Genomic DNA, 21,415 nt, shown 5'->3' on the forward strand with positions numbered 1-21,415 from the left:
CCTGTGCTGTTCCTTGCACCTATTAAAAGCTCCCAACTGCCAGGGTATTTCATTATCCTTTTTCTAGTAGGTTCTTTATATTTCTTCCATAATGCCTGCAGAAAATATGACAACAGTTAGATTACTGGTATGCTGTAGCTACTGTTAAGTCATTGACCTCTGATACTTTATCACTCTTCATTCTTATTTTGAATTGCAAGCTCTTTACTAAAGACCTTTTTCCTCTATATTTGCATAAATCCTTAAAAAATACATGTCAGGTAAGGAAAAATGCAAGAAAGAAGAAGAATTCACCCCACATGATCTAATTCACCTATTCTCTGCTTGCTTCACTCACTTTTTAAATTCTAGGTCCCTTTCAATAAACAAAAGTTGTATACTTGCAGGGCTACAGGTCAGCTTTCACAGACAGAATCTAGAGGGTGAATCAGTGCACGATGATGCAGGTTCAGTTGAAATTCCCTTCTGTTTTTAACAGTCTCTTTTTTTTCTGACCATAGAGATAATGAAGGGGTAAATGCCTTATCTCCTCCTTTCCTCATTCTTGCTATTTACCCCTTCAAAGTTGCTGACTGATTATTTAAACAAAAATAAAATTTAAAAAAAAAAATAACCTTTTTTACTTCAGACTTCCAGCTGTGTTAGCATATCAGTTTATTTACATGTTCCCAGGTCTGGATAAGCACAATAGGATGGTTCTACAGAGCTGAACGAGGCTTGTCTCCCCTTATTAAGTGTCAGTTTATAGTTGAATGGCACAGGGATTTTCAAGGAGAATTAGCTATCCAAACCCAGAAAAGGCTATAATGAAGGCTATAAGGAAGTGTTCTGAATCTATATATATACTTATATCTATATCTGTATCTATAATAAAGAGTTACAGAAAACTCCGTGTTGCAGTTTGATTTCCATTTAACTCTCCTCTGAGGGTTCCACTATTAACTTTTAAGTAACATATGTAACATGTCACTAAACTGAAGTGCATGAACCCCGTGGCATACTGAGGGAAACAGTTGTCTAGGCTTTCTGACTCTTCCTCAGACTGGTAATTATTTTTTTTTAGAAAGGCAGCGAGAGTTGTGGTTAATAAATTTTGTGGAAAATTCTTTTCTCTCCAGTCTTTAATTAAGAGATATTTTCATTCTTGTGCTGTAAAAAGGGAAAGTGAGAGAATCTTATTCCCATCAGAGAAAGAATTTTTAGCAGGCAGATTAGATTTCCCAAATTCCTTTTTACAATTTAGTCTTAATTTCAGTATCCTTAGAGTGAGGTTAATATATTTTTAAGTACCAAAAATAACTCAGTAGAAGTATGCTAAGTGACAAGTAGCACTGATACATTGTGTAACATGTACAATTAGGAGAGCACTGATTTTACCCGATTATAATCTTTGACCAGAAACCAATAAATAGAAAAAAACCTCGAAGCCATCAAAAGATTTTTCAGTCATTCAAAGACTCTTGAATTACTGTCATGAAACACTCCAATTGAACACTTATTTGAGATGAACTTAGGGTAATGAATGCACTTAATTTTAGTAAGAATTATATATAACTAAGTATATATAATTAGTATTTTAGTAGTATTATATTAATCTATAACTTTGGAATACCTTCCTTTTTCAAAATAACATTTTACTTCAAAACTGGTTGAATATTTGCCCAAATTTCCTTCATGTAGGAAATTTATTTCATGTAACTATGGTGGTGTTCATTCCTGTTCTAGTAAGATATTTTGTGTTTGATATATTTATGCTTAGTGCACTGTAAATTTTACAATCCTTTTAAATTTATATTGTGCTGTTAGGGGGATTTACCTCAAATCAGATCATAATCTGAGAATATCTCAAATAGCTACTGTATGTTGACGCAGTAATCAGTGGTGTAGAAGTTACAACAAAATATGTAAACATATGTACAATATTTTTTTTTTAACTGAAATGTGATGAAAGCTGCAGAAACTTGTGCTTATTTTATCAGGTCAGATCTGTGATTCCCTTTGACTTAATGCAAAGCTGAACACTTCCTTAAATGTAAAATTCTACACATGACATTCTCAGACGTTTTCTCAGAGAAGCTTTCAAAGTTGATGTTTTATTTACTCAGATCTCTATGATCTATAGTAAATCTTTAAAAGTTCAGTTGTTTCAGCTTCACTAATCACCTAATTAACCTCTGTGTTTGTATAATCTAATTCAATTTACTTAAATTTTTAAGGTTTTACTTTATAAGAAAAATAATCTAATGAATAGGCTACTAAAACTCAATCATATAGCCATCAGCAATAACAAGAAAACAAATTATTTTAGTCTAAGTTGCCTATCTGTAAAATTAGAAGAACGCTTCTATTTCTTTCATGGTTGTCATAAGAAATAAAATTCATTAATGGCTATGAGGCTTTCAGATACTGGGAGGAAAAACATACAGATGCACATACAGTAGTAAACTAAACAGTGACAGAAGATGGGTCTGAACACAGGAACTTACTCATCCGCATAAACACTGAACCAATTAGGTTCTTTTCTCAGCAATGTAAGGCACAACTCACAAGTTAGAAAGAGAAGGCACCATTTCCAATTATGAGGTTGGCCACTATTTATAATTTAGAGAGTGTAATAATACAGACCTTGGCTACCCCAACTCAACTGGCCAAGAGGCAGAGAAAGACATGGAGCCAATTAGTCCTTAGATGCACTTTCTCTGGGCCCTTAGCTGATGAGTACATTTCCTGGTGATAAAATCAGATCTGCATGCCCCAATATACAGCACATTACTGTTTTATGTGAGCAGATTTGAGGAAGGAAACATTTCCCATTTCACAACAATCACTTTTTGGAAACTCTCTGGTCTGCACATTGCAGATGCTCAGAAAACAAAGGGTTTTCCAATTTTCCTTTATTTTTTAACTGAGAGACAGAGAACAAGATGACACACTAGCTGCATCTACTTCCAAAAATACATTTAATAGACCTGTCTGAAACCATTGTCTGGATTCAGCAGGCAATTTATTTTTAGTTGACCAGCTCCACTTTGCACAATGCAATTATCATATCATATTGCACCATAGCAAACTCTGCTTGGAATTACCCAAGTATTTGACCAGTTGAGTTTGTGTCCTAAGTTAAGAGTTAGAGTTTTTTTGATTTCCTTAATTTTGACATGACCTGAGCACTGATCTTGCATGCTGCTCCACCAAAGTGAGCCCATGCAGCTCTGTACAGCTCCAGCTGAATTGAAGATACAGGTTTCACCTAGGTTAGCATTTTTTACCACAACTAATGTGATATCTTTTACATGGCTTGCCTTATTTCATGGTCACAGAATCAAAGAGTCACTGAGAAAGAAACCTCTGGAGATCATCTAATCCTCCTTTGCTCAAAATAAGGTCACCTACAGCAGGGTGTTCAAGGCTGGGTCCTAAAAATTTAGTCAAAATTTAATTATCTTTAAGCATGGAAATTCCACAACTTCTCTGGAAAACCAATGTGAGCATTTCATCATCTTCAAAGTGTATTTAAATGGGATTTCCAGTATTTCTGCTTGTGTTCATTGCCTCTTGTGTTTTTGCTTAGCATCACGAGGAGAACTTGGCTCTGTCTTCTCTCCTTCTACCCATTAGATTTTCGTTATACTCATAGATCAGGTTCCCCCTGAGCCTTCTTCAGGCTAAACAGTTCCAGCTCTCTCAGCCTCTTCTCACATGGCAGATGCTCTAATTCTTTAGTCATGTATGTGGCCCATTGCAGGACTCACTGCAGCATATCTTTCCTGTTCAGTTTGATGACAACCATCTCATTTACTGCCATGATGCTTTCCAGCTAGGCAGCCTCCAACATTTGCTGGTGCATGGAGTTATTCTTTCCTAGGTGCAAAACTTGTCTCTTCTCCTGGATGAACTTAGAGGATGTCTCTCAACACATTGCTCCAGTCCCACTGAAGGGCACTGTGACTATGTGATCTATCGATCACTCCTTTTGCACTTGAGTAGAAAAAATGCTTTTATAACTCATTTATGAGATTCACCTTTAAAAAGCCTCTTATTTCTCTAAGACAATTGTTAGTCTTTGTGCAGGTTCTTTCTGGGTTTTGTCTCATAGAAAGTGTGGACCAACTCAACTCTCTCCCTGCAAAGATCCACATCAAAGTTACTGGACTTTTAAAGAGAAAAGGGATATTTTTATTGGGTTTTTTCTTCATGTCTGTCCTTTTTTGTAGAATTCATCTCAAGTTTACAATTCATGTCAGTCCCATAACATGCTCCTAGAATGGACTGCTATTCAAACAAGATTGTTGCAAGCAATAAACCTGCCTCCAAGGGTGTTTCATTGCCCAGGAAAGCTAACTGATGCAAGGAAGTAAGATCTTTGTCTTAGTAAATCAAAAGTAGAGCTTTCAAAAGTAGAGCTGAATCTTTAAATAAAGTCCTGCAGGTTCAAGGGAACTTGGTAGAGACCAATACTTTGGAAGAGGTATTTGCAGTGGTTTTTTTTAGTTTTTTCTAGAAATGATCAGTATTTGAAGGGAAGCTAGAAAAGGCAAAATCCTTAATTTCCATATATGGTAGGTTCTGAAGCAATGAAGGACATAGTATGTTTGCATGGGTAAGAAGGGCACTGCAAGCTCTAAGCCAGGTCACACATTTTAAATATGCAGTTAGACCAGATGAGTGTCACTTAATTTCAGAAGATTGTCAGTTTATAATCTTTCATAAACCAAAGCAAGTACAAACCATGTGTATGCCAGCAAATATCTTCTGCTTTTTCCAAGAATGTCTTACCTTGCTTGCTTTGTATGCTGCCACTGAAGAGTGTTCAGTTTTCATCTCTCTCATGAATGCTTTACCCCTTTACTTCTTTTCAGGCTTGTTTGTTAGCTTTTCCTCTTCCTTCTGAAGAAAGCAAGCTTGATAGGTTTTGCTAATGATCATGCCCTCTACTATATGCCCACTAACTATAAAACACGTATAATTAACGATGGAAGCAAAAGGTTAAGTAAACGAAAGGTCATGACAATTGAGGCTGATTTCATTAGACAGCATTGGTATGTTATTGTTCCCAATGCAGAAAACAAGGTTTAAAGATAATGCATTCATTAAACTGGGCCACAGGAAATGATCATTCTTCCGTTTCTGTTGGGTCACCTGCAACTCTTACTTTAATTAGGGTCACAAGAAGACACTGCTAACAAATAACCTGAAAATTATATATGAATGTGCTTTCATCAAAATGACTCACATTTTGATTTGTCCACATTTACTCAATGGGTAAAATTTCCCAGTATGAAAAATCAATCTTATATGTAAGGGTGGAAAATTCTCCCCACTGATTTGTGCTGCTTCCATTTTTATCTCTTTGTAATAAGACAGGAACGGTACACTTGGGTCAATGTGATTTGAAAAAATTACTAGGATTAGGAAAGGGATACTTTATCACATGAAAACTGAAGCATGGCACTTAAAGAAACACACAAAAATGGCAACTTTCAACTCCCTACACTAAGGCTATGTTGCTGAAGTATAGATAAACTACTTGGGAAAAGGATAGTATTTAAAACTAAAGATACATGCTTGGCAAGTTAATTACAAATTGGTCTATAAATTGTAGCACTGGAGGTCCAGAATAATTTCTTTGACACCTCCAGTGCCTGCAGTGGAGTTTTTCTACCGATGGATTTAGCCAATATCACTAAGCCTAACAACTTCAGAGTCTCAGTCAGCTTATGCCAGTGTTTTATTCCTGAAAGAGAAAAATGTCAGACACCTGTATGTTTTTAATATATTCACAGTTCATCACTGAACTTTTCAGCTGCTGAGTGTCATTCCTGCCTTCCTTCCTCCCTCATGTCCACCTCGCTCTGGCATGGAGTCTTCTGTTCAGTGGCTTCATTAACCAGCCAAATATTACTGCTACTCACACAGTTGGTCCTTCAGTGACTGTCAAATTTTTGACGCTCCAGTTTCTCTGCCCTCCTTTTCATCATCAGTATTTCTTCCTTGATTGCATGGAGAATCTTTGCCTCTGCCACCATTCTGCAGCTAACCAATTTATTCCCTTTATTTTGAGCCTCAGACATGCCTTTGTTATTTATACTGGAGAATCTGTTGGGAAAAGCTATGAAATCTTTCTATTTCCACAGAAAGCTGATTCTCCACTTCCTAGCTCAGCTTTTACTTTGGCCAAGGAGCCTTTCTTTTCCCCTTTCATTCTGAAATTTTTATTTTTGTCTGTTATCTATCACCTTTTTTTTTTTTTTTTTTTTTTTTTTTATGTCTTGCTTTTCTACAAGAATTAATAAGTAGGATTTGTGAGGATCTTCCTTCAATGCTTCCTTCCTCACTCACATTTTAACTTAGACTCTGCCTAACTGAAATTTTCCAGATTTCATCTGAGAGCAAGTACAATTTTAGTCAGAAAAAAACCTCAAAATCCATTAAAAATCCATGCTTTTATTTCCATTGTCTTTATTTATTTATTTTAAAGGGTATGGGAAATATGAAGGAAGACTCTCCTGTATCAAAGCAGTCTCCATTTGAATCAGCGTCACTTTCAATCAGTTCACCCTTTAGCAATGTGGTTTATTTCTGCAATTAACCTATGGGTGAATTCTGATTGACTGAAACTGAAGTGGCAGAGGTAAGCCAGGAGTGAAACAAAATCTTTTGAGACAATATTTTTGAGCAGTTTAAGCCTTGCTTTTCAATTAATGTTTCATTCTTAAAATTCACAAGTAACAATAAGAGTGATGCTGCAAATGAAGGCTTGGACATTATTATTCTAGTTGCATATTATTCTAGTCCAGTGGAAATGCAGAGAAGCTCCTCTTTCTAAATCACGTTAACTTCTCTGCTTGGTTTTTCAATATTCAATAGAATATCGAAATGCTGACCTAACTGACTGTAATTAGTTCTTGTGATTGGAGCAATGTTAGAAGAAGAAACAAAGTAAATGTATAAGCCAACTGTGGCTTTCCACCCACAGATGCATGAGGCAGGCACTTTCCCACTCTACGCCCCCAACTCCAAGTAATCATTTCCTTTCTTCACCACTGTACACTTTGAAAAATGTCCTGTAATTTTTTTCTAACAGCTAACAATTCAATTTTTTGAGCCTGCAGTTCCCAAAGGAAACTAGTTCAAACTCGTTAAATCAAGCTGCTATAAGGAGCCAGACAGTTTCAGCTGATGAAAACCACATCCAGTGTAATGCAATAAAACCCACAGACCAGTCTCAGTCATAACGTAAAATTTATTCCTAATGTTAAGCTAACATTTTCTTACGGTCGTTACTCTTAAAGGCTACACATATTGATTTAAAAAGCATTAAATATTAATGGTTAACCAAGAGCATGTCCCTGAATTCCTAAAACAGTATTTGAACATGACCGTCATCGTTTTGAAGCAATTGTTTATGTGCAAAGATCTTGCGCACTAATTCAGCTTCACCATAAATCCCTCATCCTGCCTCAGACTCTTTGCTGCTACTGTTGATGAGCACTATATGAAAAGCTCCATATTACTTCTCCTTTTTAAAAAGTGCTATAACCTCCACTCTGTTAATTTTTCTGAAGAGGAGCATGCTGAAATCTTTCTATTTGAACTGATCCTGAATCCTGGGATCAGAAACAGAACATTTAAAAACTACCACTTTGGGTAAGCAGCTAGACACAAGGAGACCCGAGTCCTTATTTACTCCCTATTAACGTTTTCTTTAATGGTGATATAATGTAAAATCTGTAAAATACAGAAGAAATTCAGAGCAGAAACCACTCAATTATTAGTCTCATTTTTAAAGCTGGCTCTTAAAAAGGGAGGCCTCACAGTGAACACTCCCCTGCTCCCCTCCTCCACTTCCCCTCCCCCCACCAAACCCACTGTGGGGTCAAGGCCATGTCTCTACCAATGAATAAAAAAGTCCAGGGCTCATTTTCTACTACCCTGTGGGTAACTAGCCTGGCACATCTCACAATCATACAAGAGTTTTAACCAGTTGCTCCTAAAACAGGCCAATAGGAATCCGAACATTAGCTCAGATTGAGTTTCTCCTATGCTAGTTCCTAAGCCACAGCCTGTCACCTTTTGTTTGGGTGAAGCATGGCCGGCAGTAAACCACTTCATGGACTATGCACAACCAGTGCTCTGGCATTTGCCCTGCCCCTGTTCATTTTGCGAATTCAGATGTGGCCAGAGAGTTTCCATATCCCCAAGCAAGCAAACCATCAGCGAGGACCTGGGCACAGGATTTTCCATCCATGAAAAAAAACATGATAGGGGGAACAGATAAACTGAGAACAGTAGTCCCTTATACTTGGTTTGGCAGGGGCAAAATATTTGTCTCATTCCTTGATATAAAACCAATACCTATGTGACACATGCATGACATACACTTTTTTATGCCTTGGCCTAAAAAGCAGAATCTGCATTCACTGAGGGGGCTCGCAGCTTCCTCTTTGGTTTGGTCTTCCTGTTGATTCCGTCTCCAGCTGATGACATGGCAAGTTTCTGGGTGGACACAGCTTAATTTCTGCACCAGTTTAAACAAGAAGCATAACATTAGCTTTCAAATTAGTGTATATGAGGCCCTGAACAAGGACAGAAATGATTGAACATTTGAAGAAGGCCTTCAAATGCTCAATCAAATTCAAATCTACTGGCTTGGAATTAAGTGCAAACTTGTAAAGGTGGTAAATACCAGCTTAGAAAAGGTGTGGAGAAGTAACAGTTAAGGCTTGGCTTGGCAGAGCACTCTGGGCGTGCCTGTGTAATAAACTGACTTTACTGCAACTAAATAAATGCCTACAAAGCCATTTTTGATAAAATAATTTTCTCTGATTACCATATTGAATGTTCATGTGCTTAGATATCTGCCTAGGTTTGCAAATGGAACATTCTTGAGAATCTCACATTAAAATTTAAAGCTTCATAAAATGCTGCATAATTTTCACAAGGCCACAAAATAAAGCAGAACAGCATATTTTGGAACAGCTTTTTCAAACAAACTTCTAAAGAAATCACTTCCTTTCTTTGGCCCCACTGGCAAATGCAAATAAAATAGGAGGCAGACACATGGAAAATAGGAAACTCCTCTGTTAGTAACATTTTCATTGGATCATGAAAAAAATTAAAACAAACCCAAAGGCAAAGATGGAGACTAATGGCTAAAAAGAGGAGAGAGATAGTTCTGTAACAGCACAGTTATCAACAGCTAAGAAACAATTTGGACCATGAGCATTTCTGGGGGGAAAGAAAAGAAGACCCTCACCAATGTCCTTCTATAGCATATTTCATACCATTTTTACTGCCAGCATGCAGGGAACATTTAGCTTTAAAGCTGCAGTAATTTATTTTGGTTGTGTTTTATAGTAGACTTCATGTTGTTTTAAAAAATAGATCTCTTAGTCACACAGGGAAAAGGCAAATGCAAGGCCAGAATGAGAAAAAAAACCATAGATTAAAAGAGGAAGAGTCTTCTGAAATCAGAGCTGTTCCAAGGGGCAAAAAGCTAACAGTGGAAACTGGGGAGCAGAGGCAGAAACTCACTGCCAAGAGCATTGTACTCATATTAGTGTCTCCATTGGCCAGCATATCTTAGTCCACAATATGTGAAAATGAGTAAGTGAAGATTAGCACTACTGTTGGCTGGAAGAGCTGTCATACATATCTTCTGGAAGCAGCAGCATCTCTCCTATTAGTTGTGAGGGGCAAGGACAGGGGAGGCTGATTAGAAAAACATAAGGAACGCATGGGAATTTAGCAGGAAAATAGGATAGGCTGAAAGAAGGAAAAGGAAAATGGTCTAGGAATGCAGTGGAGGAGGGAAAAAAATATTTAGAAGCATGTCTGAAAATGTGGATTGGGATGGCAATTAACAGGTCACCTTAGGAAGAAATGCCATGGCTTATGAAAATGCTTAGGACTGCTTAATCTGCATAGGAAGAAACAAATTTTTCATCAAGTTCTCAGGGGAAACTCTGTGAACAAGACCAGTGGAAAAAAACTGAAAAAAAGAGAAAGTTATAGGAAAAAAAAAAAAATGCAGTGTTTTCACAGCCTGTTTGCTGTAATTTATGGAAAGAGTTCAATTCTGCTTATGTTCCATATATAATTTGTTTTATAAAAACTTGCTATAAAATTAGGTCACATCATATTCCGAGGGCATAGCAAAACAAAGCATGTGGAGAAGTTCCTTTTTCCATAAAAAGAAGTACCTCAGCAGAAATAGTGGGTACCAGGAAGGAACTCTTCCCCATCTATAAGAAATAAATAAAAAATAAGTGAAAAACCAACTTCTGACCGTGATTTGGTTTTGTTTATTTGTTTTTCAGAAGAGATCACTTAATCTCAAACTATTAGCTAAATACAACTAAAGTTGTGTTAAGGTAATATAGCTCTGTGCTGGGCTAGGTTTATATATATACACACAGAGTGTGCACCAAATTTTAGGTAATAAGAGTCAAATATAAGGACTCTAGATAAAAGCAGGTACTTAAAATCTCATCTGTGAAACATGAAGCAACTTTCTATGGCTGTGCCTAGAAAAGTCAAAGTGAAACAGTTTGGTCATTTGGTCACTGGAAGACTCCTTCCTGAGCCGTGGAAATATCTCCCTGTTCCATGCAAAACCTTTCTGAGCTATGTAAGGCACAGTATTTGAAGGCTAGAGATGTTCCACAGCTGCTTTAATCACAGGCTAAGATCACAGAGCAAAATTCTGTGTAAAGCTTTTTCTGTTGAAAGGAAGTTATAAAGCCATGTACGATAAGTATTTATTTTTATTTAGCTGACTTTGTGCTTACTTACACCAAAAAATGCTAATAAATTCTTAAAAGCCTTACTGTACCCTCAAAAAATTAAATCTACAAAGGAAAGCCCAAGAGTGGGAAGTTCAAGGCAAGCATACAAAATGCTTAATGATGGAAAATACATGTGAACTGGGCTGACTACAGACTGTGTTTTTATCTTGTTCTCTTAAGGAAATGGAATTGCATTTGCTATCCACCTCTTTGTTCTCAGGCAAATTTTGAACCCTTTTTGCAGTTTCAGCTAAATTCAACATAAAGGACTCATAAATACTACGTGTCATGACAAAAACCAGCAGTCAGGAAAATGAGACTGCTAATGGGCATCTTCTCCAGATGACAGACGGTCATATAGATAGATATGATAGAAGTCACTGCTGTGACTTCACCAGTTGCCTACTGTTTGACTCAGCAGTTGGCTAACCCTCAGCACATGTGCCTGGTGAGGAACCACACCACTGAGAACCATCTCCATTTTGCTAGTGCATGTGGAAAGTGGTGACTGCTGGAGCCTTCGTAGAGTGGATTGGTAGGAAAAGGATGTGCAGCATTGGTCCATGGACAGCCTAACTTTGTTAACCTTTCTATTTTTAGAACAATGAACAACATACCCTTGGGTAAAGTTGATGCTGGCCATATGCCAGCATGTAAACTACCATTGAGGTATTCCACGGGTAAGTCAGGAGAAGCTAGAAAAACAAAGCTTTGGCATTTATAGAGTCTCATATGCCAGTAAAGGAAACCAATCGTGGTGCAAGACTACTGGGACCGGACAAGCCCCAGACAAGCCAGTTGTACAGTGGGAATCCTGCCTGCTTTGTGGATGTGGACCAGCAGACCCTTCACCTGCAGGTCGTGGCTGCAGCTGGTTAAAGCGCTGTTAAGATGTTTAAGATCGTCTACACAGGAGCGATGGCCCACACGTGCCAGCGGCAGATTTGGGGGAGAGCAGCAGTACAGGAGGACACCGCAGCTGGAGAGTCCAGCCCTCGGTGGACGCAACCGCAGGTGCCAAACGGCCTCCATGATGTGCTGCAAAGGAGGCGCCCGGGAGAGGGGGTCGTTGCCTGGATGGGGCGAGCGGGGCCCTCCGGGCTGGCCCCGAGAGAAAGAGGCCCCGGCCCTCGGCGAGCGCGGGCTCCGGCGGGGCCGTCGGGCGGTTCCCGGGGGCGCGGCCGGCCCCGCCCCGCCCGCCGGCTCCCGCTGCCCTGGAGCGCCCCCGCGCGCAGCCGCCGGTGCCGCCCGCCCGCCCGCGGGGAGGGCGGCGGGGCAGGTGCGCGGCGGCTGCGGCGGCGTGAGCCAGCGCCGGGGCCGTGTCCGCCCGCCGCCGCCGCCCCTCCTCGCTGGCTGCTGCTGCCGCCGCCTTCCCGCCGGGAGCACCGGTTCCCTCTGCCGCCGCAGCTCGCTTTCTCCTCCTCCGTTCCGTCCTCCCAGTGGCTCGGGAAGGCAGAGCCCCCCGCCGGGGGCGTCCGTCGGTGGGTGCGTGCCCCCCAGCCCCAGCGCTCGCCTCGCCACCGCGGCAGCCGCCGGCACAGCCCCGCTCAGCCCGGCCACCATGGCGTGCGGGAGGTAAGCGAGCTCCCTTCACCTCTCCCTTCGCGGGTCTGGCCCTCCCGCCGGGGCGCTGGTGGGCGGCCGCGGGGAGGGGACGGCCGGCGGGGTTCTCCAGTGCCGGAGGAAAAAGTTGCGCTGGGCGGAGGCGGAGCGGCGCCGCATTGTTGTGTGTGCGGGCGCGGGTGTTCCCTGCGGGCGGCGGCGGGGCGGGTGTACTTCCGGGTTCGCACCTTTCTCCCTTCGCCGCCGCGCCCCCTCCTCCTCCGCCGGCCGCCGCTGCCCCCGAGCCCGCCCGCTCCGGCCCCGGCTGTCCGCGCCCGAGCCGCCGGGACGGGGGAAGGGGGCGCCGGGCCGCGCCGCCCGTCAAACACCAGCCGCGGTAGAGGAAAGGGTGAAGGGACGAAGCCGCCCCCCGAGCCGAACGGGGCGCGGGGCGCAGCGCCCCGCCGAGAGCCGGTGGCGGCCGGGGCCGAGGGACCGGCCGCGGGGACGGTGCGGCGGCCCGACGCCAGGGGGCGGCCCGCGCCCCGCCGACAGCCGCCGCCGGATGGCGGTGACCGCCCGGCGAGCGGCCGCGGCCGGGCGGGGCGGGGCGGGCAAGGACCGGCGTGGGGCGCCCGCGGCCCGGCGGAAGGGAAGGCCAGGGGAGGAGAGCGGACCGGCGGCGGGACGGGACCCGCCGGGGGACGCGTCCGCTCCGAGGCGGCCGGGGAGCGGAGGATGGGGCGGAGGCGGCGCGCCCCGAAGGGCGCGGGGCTCGGCCGCCCTGCGGTAACCACCGGCGGGGCGGGCGGGGGCCGCGTGTCACGCGCGGCGCCGTGTGCGCGGTGCGGGGGGTTTAACGCGAGTGGCGGCGGGGCCGCCATCTTGGATAGCTCCCGCCGCGGCGCGGGGTCGCGGCCGGGCGCTGCACGCCCCCGGGGGGCTGCGGGGACAGCGCCGGGACCGCGGCGCGCCCGGGCCCGGAGCGCGTCCCCGCCGGCGAGGGGACGGGCGGGCTCTCCAGGGCACCGCGACTCGTAGCCCCGCGGCTGGCTCTGAGGTGCCAGCCGGGCGCGGTGCGGGACGCGGGGCGGGGGAGAACAAATAAAGTGCCGAAATGCCTCCAACGCGCCTCGCTCCTCCTTGTCCGGTTGCGCGGCCGCGGGCAGCGGCGGCGGGGCCGCTGGCTCCGCGGTGAGGGTACGGCCGCGGCATCTCCGAGCTCCGCGGGCAGCGAGCGTGTGTGAGCGCCGGCAGCTCCACTCGGCTGTTGTGTTATTGTAGCACACCACACAGCGGGTCAGATAGCCAGCTATCGAATGAGAACGTTAGTCTAGAAATAAATAAACAGCAGCAATGCACGCATCTTATCCACGCTATAATAAAATATGCAATTGGCGTATCTAAATACACTTGAAAACTCTAAGTTAATTTTAAGTGTATTTTAGCTTTAACGTGAGGGAATTACCCATTTTAATGTGCTAAACATTTTACCTAAGGAGATTTGATTCATTTACTTGTTTCTCTCTTACCAGATGTTAGCTTGTTAGTGATGGCGAGTAAATGATGTACGATGGTCTTGCAGTGATGGGACAAAACAGTAGTGCACACTACACCTATTTGTTTACAGACTTGACTCCTTTTCCTTATGTAACTGGTCTTGCTGTTCTTTTTAAACAGGCCGTTTACAGGTCTGTGTTTTTTTCCCACCTGTTTTGGAATTTCCCATCTTGCATAGAAATTGCAAGTATGCAGAAGTGTGTTGTCATGGACAAGTCATCAGATACTAAGAAAATAGTTACAGCTAAATTGGGTCAATGTTAATTTTAATGTAGTTGTGTATACTTTTTTGTGGTATCTGGATATAACATTGTACAATAGTGCATGTTTATTCTTAGATTGATACCTGTATACTTTGCTTTGTAAAACTACAAGTCATTTATTTTTTAAAACACACTACTGAAAAACAAAACCAAGAAAACCCCAAAAAAAACTCCCTTAAAGCTTCAGAGGAGATAATAGTGACAAGCTGGTTTGGAAAATTATTTGTAAGATATGCAATAAAGTCATAATTCTTCAGAGGATGATGATTTCTTCTTTGTATCAGAGTAGTAAGAATCAATGTTGAATTAAATTATGACCTAAATTATTAATATGTCAGGAAGTCAAGTTTCCTTTGCAGTAGTCAAATGAATCATGTGTATAATGGCAAAGGTAGTGATTGTATCTGATGTTTGTCCCTTGCAGGAGTTACAAAAATGCAGCTGTACTAAAAACTCTGCCTGTGTGTGTATGACAAAAGTAACTGTCTTCTATTCTAATCATTTTGAAATATATTTTGTAAAGGACATGTGCTGTCTCACTTTTATTGAAACTTTTTTTTTTTTTAATTTTAATTAATCTGAAAAATATATTAGCTGGCATGTACTGAGAATTTCATGAGAGGGAAGACTGTGATGCGTAAATGAAGAGGGAAATCCCACATGCTCTCCCTCCTAGGCCTGAACAGCTGCAGTCTAGGCCGTGTGTAGGATGCAGTGGTAGGTCACACGCAGTGTTTCATACTGCATCCCCTAGCACAGAAGTGAATTTTAAAGCCCAAGCGGTTTAAGCCATTGGTTCCTCCTCTTTTTCTGCTTTGTAGCCCCTTGGCAGCGTTTTGTTTGAGCGGCAGCTGAAGCCCGCGGCGCGCAGCGCGCTCCTCGGGCGGAGAGGCGAGGCACCGCGCGTCGCTCCGAGCAGGTCTCTGGGCCGGCAGGCGCCTTCCGAAGGAGCCGCTTTCCCCTGGGCGGGGAGCCGCGCATCCCCCGTGGCCGGCGGCCCGGCCGTGCCGCCCGAGGGCTGCGGGGCAGCAGCGCGGTGACCCGCGGGGCGCGCCCGGGGCCGGCGGCGGGCGCGGCCCCTCCTCCGTGGGCGCGGCGCTGTCCGCGGTGCTGAAGCTCGCGGCCATGTTCTTGCCTCCCGTCCCGGGCCGGGCCGGGCCGGGCCGGGCAGTGCCGTGGGCGAGCCGCCCCGTGCGCCTCTGGGGCGCTTCAGCGCAGGGGTCACGGCACGGGAGTGCTCGCACCCCCGGCCTTTATGTAATACACTGAATCGCGCCGGTGTCGGATGCTGACAGCAAAATCAGTGGCAAATACTACAGCGCTTTCTCCTTCGGAACAAGAAGCAACGCAGATTTTTTTTGTAGCCGGCTTGGGAAGATTAACGTTACCTGTATGAAATGGAAGTGTGCGGATGAAACCAGCAAGTAAACAAGAACTTGGTATTCGCTATTTTTAACCACAGGTTCAGTTTATGAAAGGGCATTCTAAAAGTGAATACCGAAACAGTGTGTCATCAGTGAGAACGAAATAACCGCTCATGGCACAGGAAAGATTCAGGAAAAGCAGGTATCCATTAGCAGCAATGCAAACACAGCCACGGGGTTTTCTCCTTTTTACCTCTATTTTAAAAAGACAAATTTAGAAAGGTGTGCTGTCTAGCAGATCATTTTTCCAAATTCACTTTAATGTGCTGAGACATCTCTACTACATGAAAAAAATTAGAAGTTTTTTTTCATTGCAGAGACGAGCATTCATTTTCTGTAATTGCACACTGGTTCAAATACAGTTGCACAATAAAAAGCAAATACGCTCCTCTGGTGTGATATGTAGAGGCTGAAAAACAAAAAAGACAAAACTATCATGATGTGTTTCATATGGGAAGATAATTTATAAAATATACATTCTGCTTCTAAAAATAGAATGAATTGATATGCAGAATGAATTGACCTTCAAATTAAAGGTCAGGGGTGACAAACCAGGACAAAGGTCATGCAGCTCATTTTCAAGCAATCAGTTTCTAGTTTTTTCATAGTTGAACAAAAGCTTAATTATACAGAAGAGTAAGGACTGTAATATTTAACTACTCAATTCTAAGAGAGAAACATATGTAGTTTTACACAATTCCCTGGTTCTTTTTGAATGTTTTTCTATTAGGGAATTGTTTGTGCTGTTACTAATGCATATATGAGTCTGTCTTAAATTAAAATATTTAAATAATTTTTTTAAGTTAACATTTAATAATTCACCATCTGCTTTAGAGATAAGAGGGTTGTGTAGCCATTTTCTGCTTTTTCAGTGATTTAAAAAAAAAAAAAAATCCTGCTCATGCTATTGTTTTAATAAAGTTAGATTGCAGGTCCATTAATTTAGGCATTCATGCCCAAAATTATTGTGCATGATTTTTAGCAAACCACTTCCCCAAAATACTACTTCCAGTCTACAGCATTCTGTATGTCCATATGTCCAATCAGACAGTCCTAATACATGACTGTTTAGCTAGTATGTGTATGTGATTATCCTTTTATTATAAGCACTAAGATTCAGTGTTCTAACAAATTGAAGGTATTGGTTCAGTGTTTATATCAATAATAATTTATTTAGACTAAACTAAGCTTTCATAAATACTCTGAAGGTATTTAATAAATATTCCATAAGCTGACCATATATAGTAATGCAACACCTAAGGATAACTACTAGAAATTCAACTGTTAAAATTTGTACACTCACTAATAATTTTGTATCACATATTAGGTGGTTGCTTTTCTTACTGATACTTTATGCCCTGTACCTACTTCAGCTGCTGATATGTACATTGTTTTTAAAGTTTCAATCTCTTCTTTTAGAGATTGTGACTTTTTAGTTATATATCACTGATGTTCTTGTTTACTGCTTTGGGTTTTTTTTTTCTGGTTTGAATTAATGACCTATCTCTATTCAAGTTTATAAAAAGTGACCATTGCATTACTTTATTTGTTCAGTTGTTTTAAACAATGACTCATTCAGAAGCCATTGATGTACAGAACTGATGTCCACTTCACTTGAAATGGGAATGATGTGCCCTGTACTAGCTAGCTCTTCTAGGAAAGTGAATATTGTTGTTTAAAATACAGACACTCATCTGTTCTTTAACTTCTACAATGTTTGATTATTTTAATGGACAATATACATATCAGTACTTCATAAGCATGTTACAAAATACAAATTACGATAAAATCCATCATTAGTAGTGCTCTCAAGTAATAATTCAGTGATTTTAAAAAATCAACAAAAATGAAGAAAGAAGATTCTGTGGTTTGTAAATAAATAGCTCATGCAAATAAGACAAAAGTTCTGTGTAAAGGAAAATATATGTGAAGGGTGTGTAAATTCCATCAAAACAAGTGTTAATGTAGAACATCTCAGAAAGGAGATCTGAAGAAACCATAAAAACATTGTTATAAAAAAAAATACTATTTTTTAAAAATAAAACTTGTGTGCCATCTCTTTTGACGGGATGATATTAAAATCCTACTTGACTGCAGTATTTTTATAACCTAAGTGAAAGTTGTAAGTTATGCAAATAGTGAATTCAGTTTGACATAATACTCATTCTTACTTTGACCTTTAACCAGGTATTTTTTTCAGTACTTCATTTGGCATTGTTTTGTTTGCAAATAGTTATCAAGTGGGAAAATTAAATCTTACTCCCTATATGTAATTTCTCACAGAAATAAGTAAATAAATCAGTTATCAAGCTCTGGAAAATGTTACCTAAGTATGATTTGAGTATTAGGGCTTTTAAAGTTCTTTTCCTTACAAAGTGCTGATATGAAGTAATTTAGGAACTACAAAGAAAAATTAATCTGAAAACATACAATGAAGATCACAGGCTAGTTTTCTCATTGTTTCATTTGCTGTATAGCAAATCCATGTGTGGCAATTACAAATGTCCTTGCTAACAGTAAACTGGGAACAAAATACTTCAAATATGTAGGAAGTAGAACAGTAGTGACCCAATTTTAAATTGTGTTTAAAAAAGTTCATCTTAGAGTCACAAAATATTGTTTGAAACGTACCTGGTTTACATTGCTTTTTAATTAAATAATTATGGTCATTGTTTAGTATATGTATATTCAAATGCAGACCATAAGAAACTACAGATTTTACTAAATCAAATACACTACATATGAGAATTGTATACAAGTAGTTTCAATCCTTTAAACAAAAATGACCTTGTTCAGCATATTCCTTTGTTATGTATTATTTATGTTTTAAACTAAAAAAAAGTGCGAAATAGTTTTTGTTGCTAAAACAATTGTCACTACAGTACTAGCATTTAATTTTGAGGAGAAATTCTGATGCTGGAGTTATCAGGCTTTCATTGGCTCCCATTCCAATATTGTGGAGTTCATTACCCTTTTTATTGCCCAGAAGAATTGTTTTCTTGACGATGATGGAATCACATTTTACCTTTCTTTGTTACGGTTCTCACTGAAGTCAAATGGCATTCTTACACATAATTAAAAGGTGTATAACTGGATGTTTGATCTTCAAAAACTTCATTTCCTAAAAACTGAGATATGAGTACTTAACCTCTTTTATATCAGGAAAAAAGCATATCTGGGCTATTGCCCAGCTGTGTTATTTACGTGAAGCTGTAGTTACCCTCCTTCAGATCAGTGACAAAAGTGAGTGAAATTAGCAAAGAAATACTAAGTTTTAATTTCCTAGTTGTTCAGTTAATTTTCTTAAATCTGCATTGTAAAAATATTTTTAAATATCTCACACATGCTTGCTTTCATCTTCACATGCTGGAAAAATGCTGTAGTGGTGTATAAACAGAAATATGGAAGAACAGCAAAGAAAATTAGGGTTAAATAAAGAATAAAATTGTGAGAGCTTTCAACTTTATCCATCCTGTAATTACATAAGGATATTAACACTTGAGTGTACCTTTTCAGGAAATGTTAATTTTTCTTATTTATGCATTTCAAAGTAACTATATCGAACTGAAGTAAATGAAAATGAAAAAAAAAGAAAAAGTTTAAACAATGAGAACATCTCGGGAGGAAATCCATTATTTCGAATTGTGAATTGAGGAATTTGTGTAAAACAAGTAAATTCAGAGTGTCAGACATTACTCATTTGTGATGCTTGAAATCAAAATACTGTGTGCATAATGCATAATCTATCAGCAGTCAAGAAAACAGTAAATAAGGTTAATTTTTACTGACTGGTTCAAGTGACAGCAAAGTTTGTTAATATATCTGACTGGTGTGTGTGTGTTTGTTTATATAGGTATATTTTAAAAGCTCATGTTTTATGCTCTTTCTATGCTTGAGTTTTGTCCACAGAGTTAAAATTTTGTGTATACTTTGCAGCATTCATCCACTTAAGTCTTCACTCCTGATGAGTTAACTAAAAGAAGAGCCTTTCAACACTGGAATGTTTTCCCCTATTCCTTTGCATCACTATTTTCTTTGTTTGTTATAAAAATAAAGGATTGGTGGGTTTTGTTTTCTAGTTTTTCTACTCTCTAATCATACTTACAGTACCCAGCATTTTTCAAAAAAATATTGCTGGCATTACTCCATAAGAAAGCAGTCCCCTGGCTACCACTGTGAAAGAAACAAGTTAAACATATTAATTTTTCTTTTCAACTTACTTCTGAAGGAAAGGTATAGCTTACTTGAGTGAAGTAACTATTTATGTCTGCTTTACTTTCTTCCAAACAAATTATGTTTCTAAATCCTTTGGCAACAAACCTGCTTAAGGTAATAAATTCAAAACAATCCATATCTCAGAGAATTCCTTTTAAAAATATATAAACTTGCTATTATTTTTTACTGATTGATAAGTTGTCAAAAAATAGACTACATAAACTGTTAAGTCAGTTGAATTACAGAATGTGCTACTTGTAAGGAAAAGTGGATTACCTTTGTTGGGTGTCTGTCAGTGTGCCTACTGCACTTTTCATTGTATTTTTTATCTAGCAGTAATTCCAGATGTTGCTCTCTTGCATTATTTTTCATGCTTGCTGTTACAGTATCCTTTCACATGCTGTGAATGCTTAGTTAAAATAAGGATTGCTTACAAAGCTAGTGACATTTTCTCTGAAAACATCTTGCTGTCTAGTACACAATTCCTCAACAACATTTATTTACTTACTTGCAGTTACAAAGTTCATGTAAATGCCAAGATAGTTTCAGAAGTAAAATACCAAAATACTTTTTTGATTTGTACAGCATAAGCAGGCACAGGAGAGTTCACCATGAGCCATTTCGGAGCCCAAACCTGCTTCCATTTAAATCAAGAGATTTTGTATGTCTTTCAGTAGGATACAGTAAAACACATGCCATTTAAACTGTTTAAATGAGTTCATAGAATTGGAGTGCCCAGGCTCTTCTATAATAATACATCTCATGCCAAGCTTTAGGTATTAGGAAGCTTTTTGTAATAACTATAAAAAAATTAGATATCCATTTTTCTGCTCAATAATCTATTATGTGACCCTCTACATTATGTGATGCTTTAAAATGTGTTACAAAATGACAGTACTGGAAACAAGAAGAACTTGTGCTGCTTTCTGCTACAGTTTTTAAGAACTGTACTTTCCTCCTTTGAATCCCAACACCACTCCCCCAAACAGTTATTTTTAATCCCTTCATAAACTGAAGCAGGCTACGTTCCAAAGTCAAGAACGGATCCTTTACTCTATGCTTGCATATTTCATTATGTTGCATAAATAATGCAAGTAAATCTGAAAGACACAAAAGCCTCATAGCCACAGGTTGGCAGAACAAAGAAGCAGATAAAAGAGATAGGACTTCAGTGCTTGAAGGTGTAAAAGCAGAGTTAGGTTTAATCCTAGACAAAAGTCCATACAATTCCAGTGGAAAACTTAGTTACTACAAAAGAAGAGGAACTGAATCAGCTTGCCAGTGTTGTTGCACTGAAAAGAAAGATTGTACCACCCCCTTTACCAATTTCTGGCGTTGGAAAGGGAAAATAATTTAGAGAAAATTGGTTCTTGTTTGTCTTTGTTCATTTTTCTTCTGACTTTGCTCACTCCTAGTAGGATATCCAATTTTTTATTTTTTATTTTTTTTAGTAAGAGAGCAGGATAGCTGTCTAGATGTTCTCTTAAATTGGAAAAAAAGACAAAACTCGAATTTCTGTAAAACAGAACTGGGCTTATATCTAAACAGGTAGATACTGCAATTCCTTTTTTTCCTTTTGATGGGCATTAGTTAACGTAGATTATTCAAAAAGACAGTAGAGGGT

At 40.4% G+C, this 21,415-nt stretch overlaps 1 protein-coding gene and 1 long non-coding RNA gene across 3 annotated transcripts in view; one reads left to right on the top strand and one right to left on the bottom strand.

The window, feature by feature from the left end:
- Positions 1-10: 10 nt before the first annotated feature.
- LOC147654755 (uncharacterized) lies at positions 11-11,898 on the bottom strand. Its single transcript, XR_015283065.1, has 3 exons — positions 11,640-11,898; positions 4,777-4,887; positions 11-95 (listed from the first exon to the last, which is right to left on the bottom strand). It is a non-coding gene; the product is annotated as an uncharacterized LOC147654755 (long non-coding RNA).
- A 145-nt stretch (positions 11,899-12,043) lies between these two features.
- Positions 12,044-21,415, top strand: part of LIN28B (lin-28 RNA binding posttranscriptional regulator B) — a 99,012-nt gene continuing 89,640 nt past the window's right edge. The window contains exon 1 of one of the 2 annotated variants that reach the window (XM_086876669.1): positions 12,044-12,362. The gene's annotated coding sequence lies outside the window, so the exon portion shown is untranslated. The remainder of the gene's footprint in view (positions 12,363-21,415) is intronic. The other variant, XM_086876670.1, reaches the window with a different exon arrangement.

Source organism: Cyanistes caeruleus, chromosome 2, assembly GCF_971803275.1.
Source record: "Cyanistes caeruleus chromosome 2, bCyaCae1.hap1.1, whole genome shotgun sequence".
Classification (NCBI taxonomy): domain Eukaryota; kingdom Metazoa; phylum Chordata; class Aves; order Passeriformes; family Paridae; genus Cyanistes; species Cyanistes caeruleus.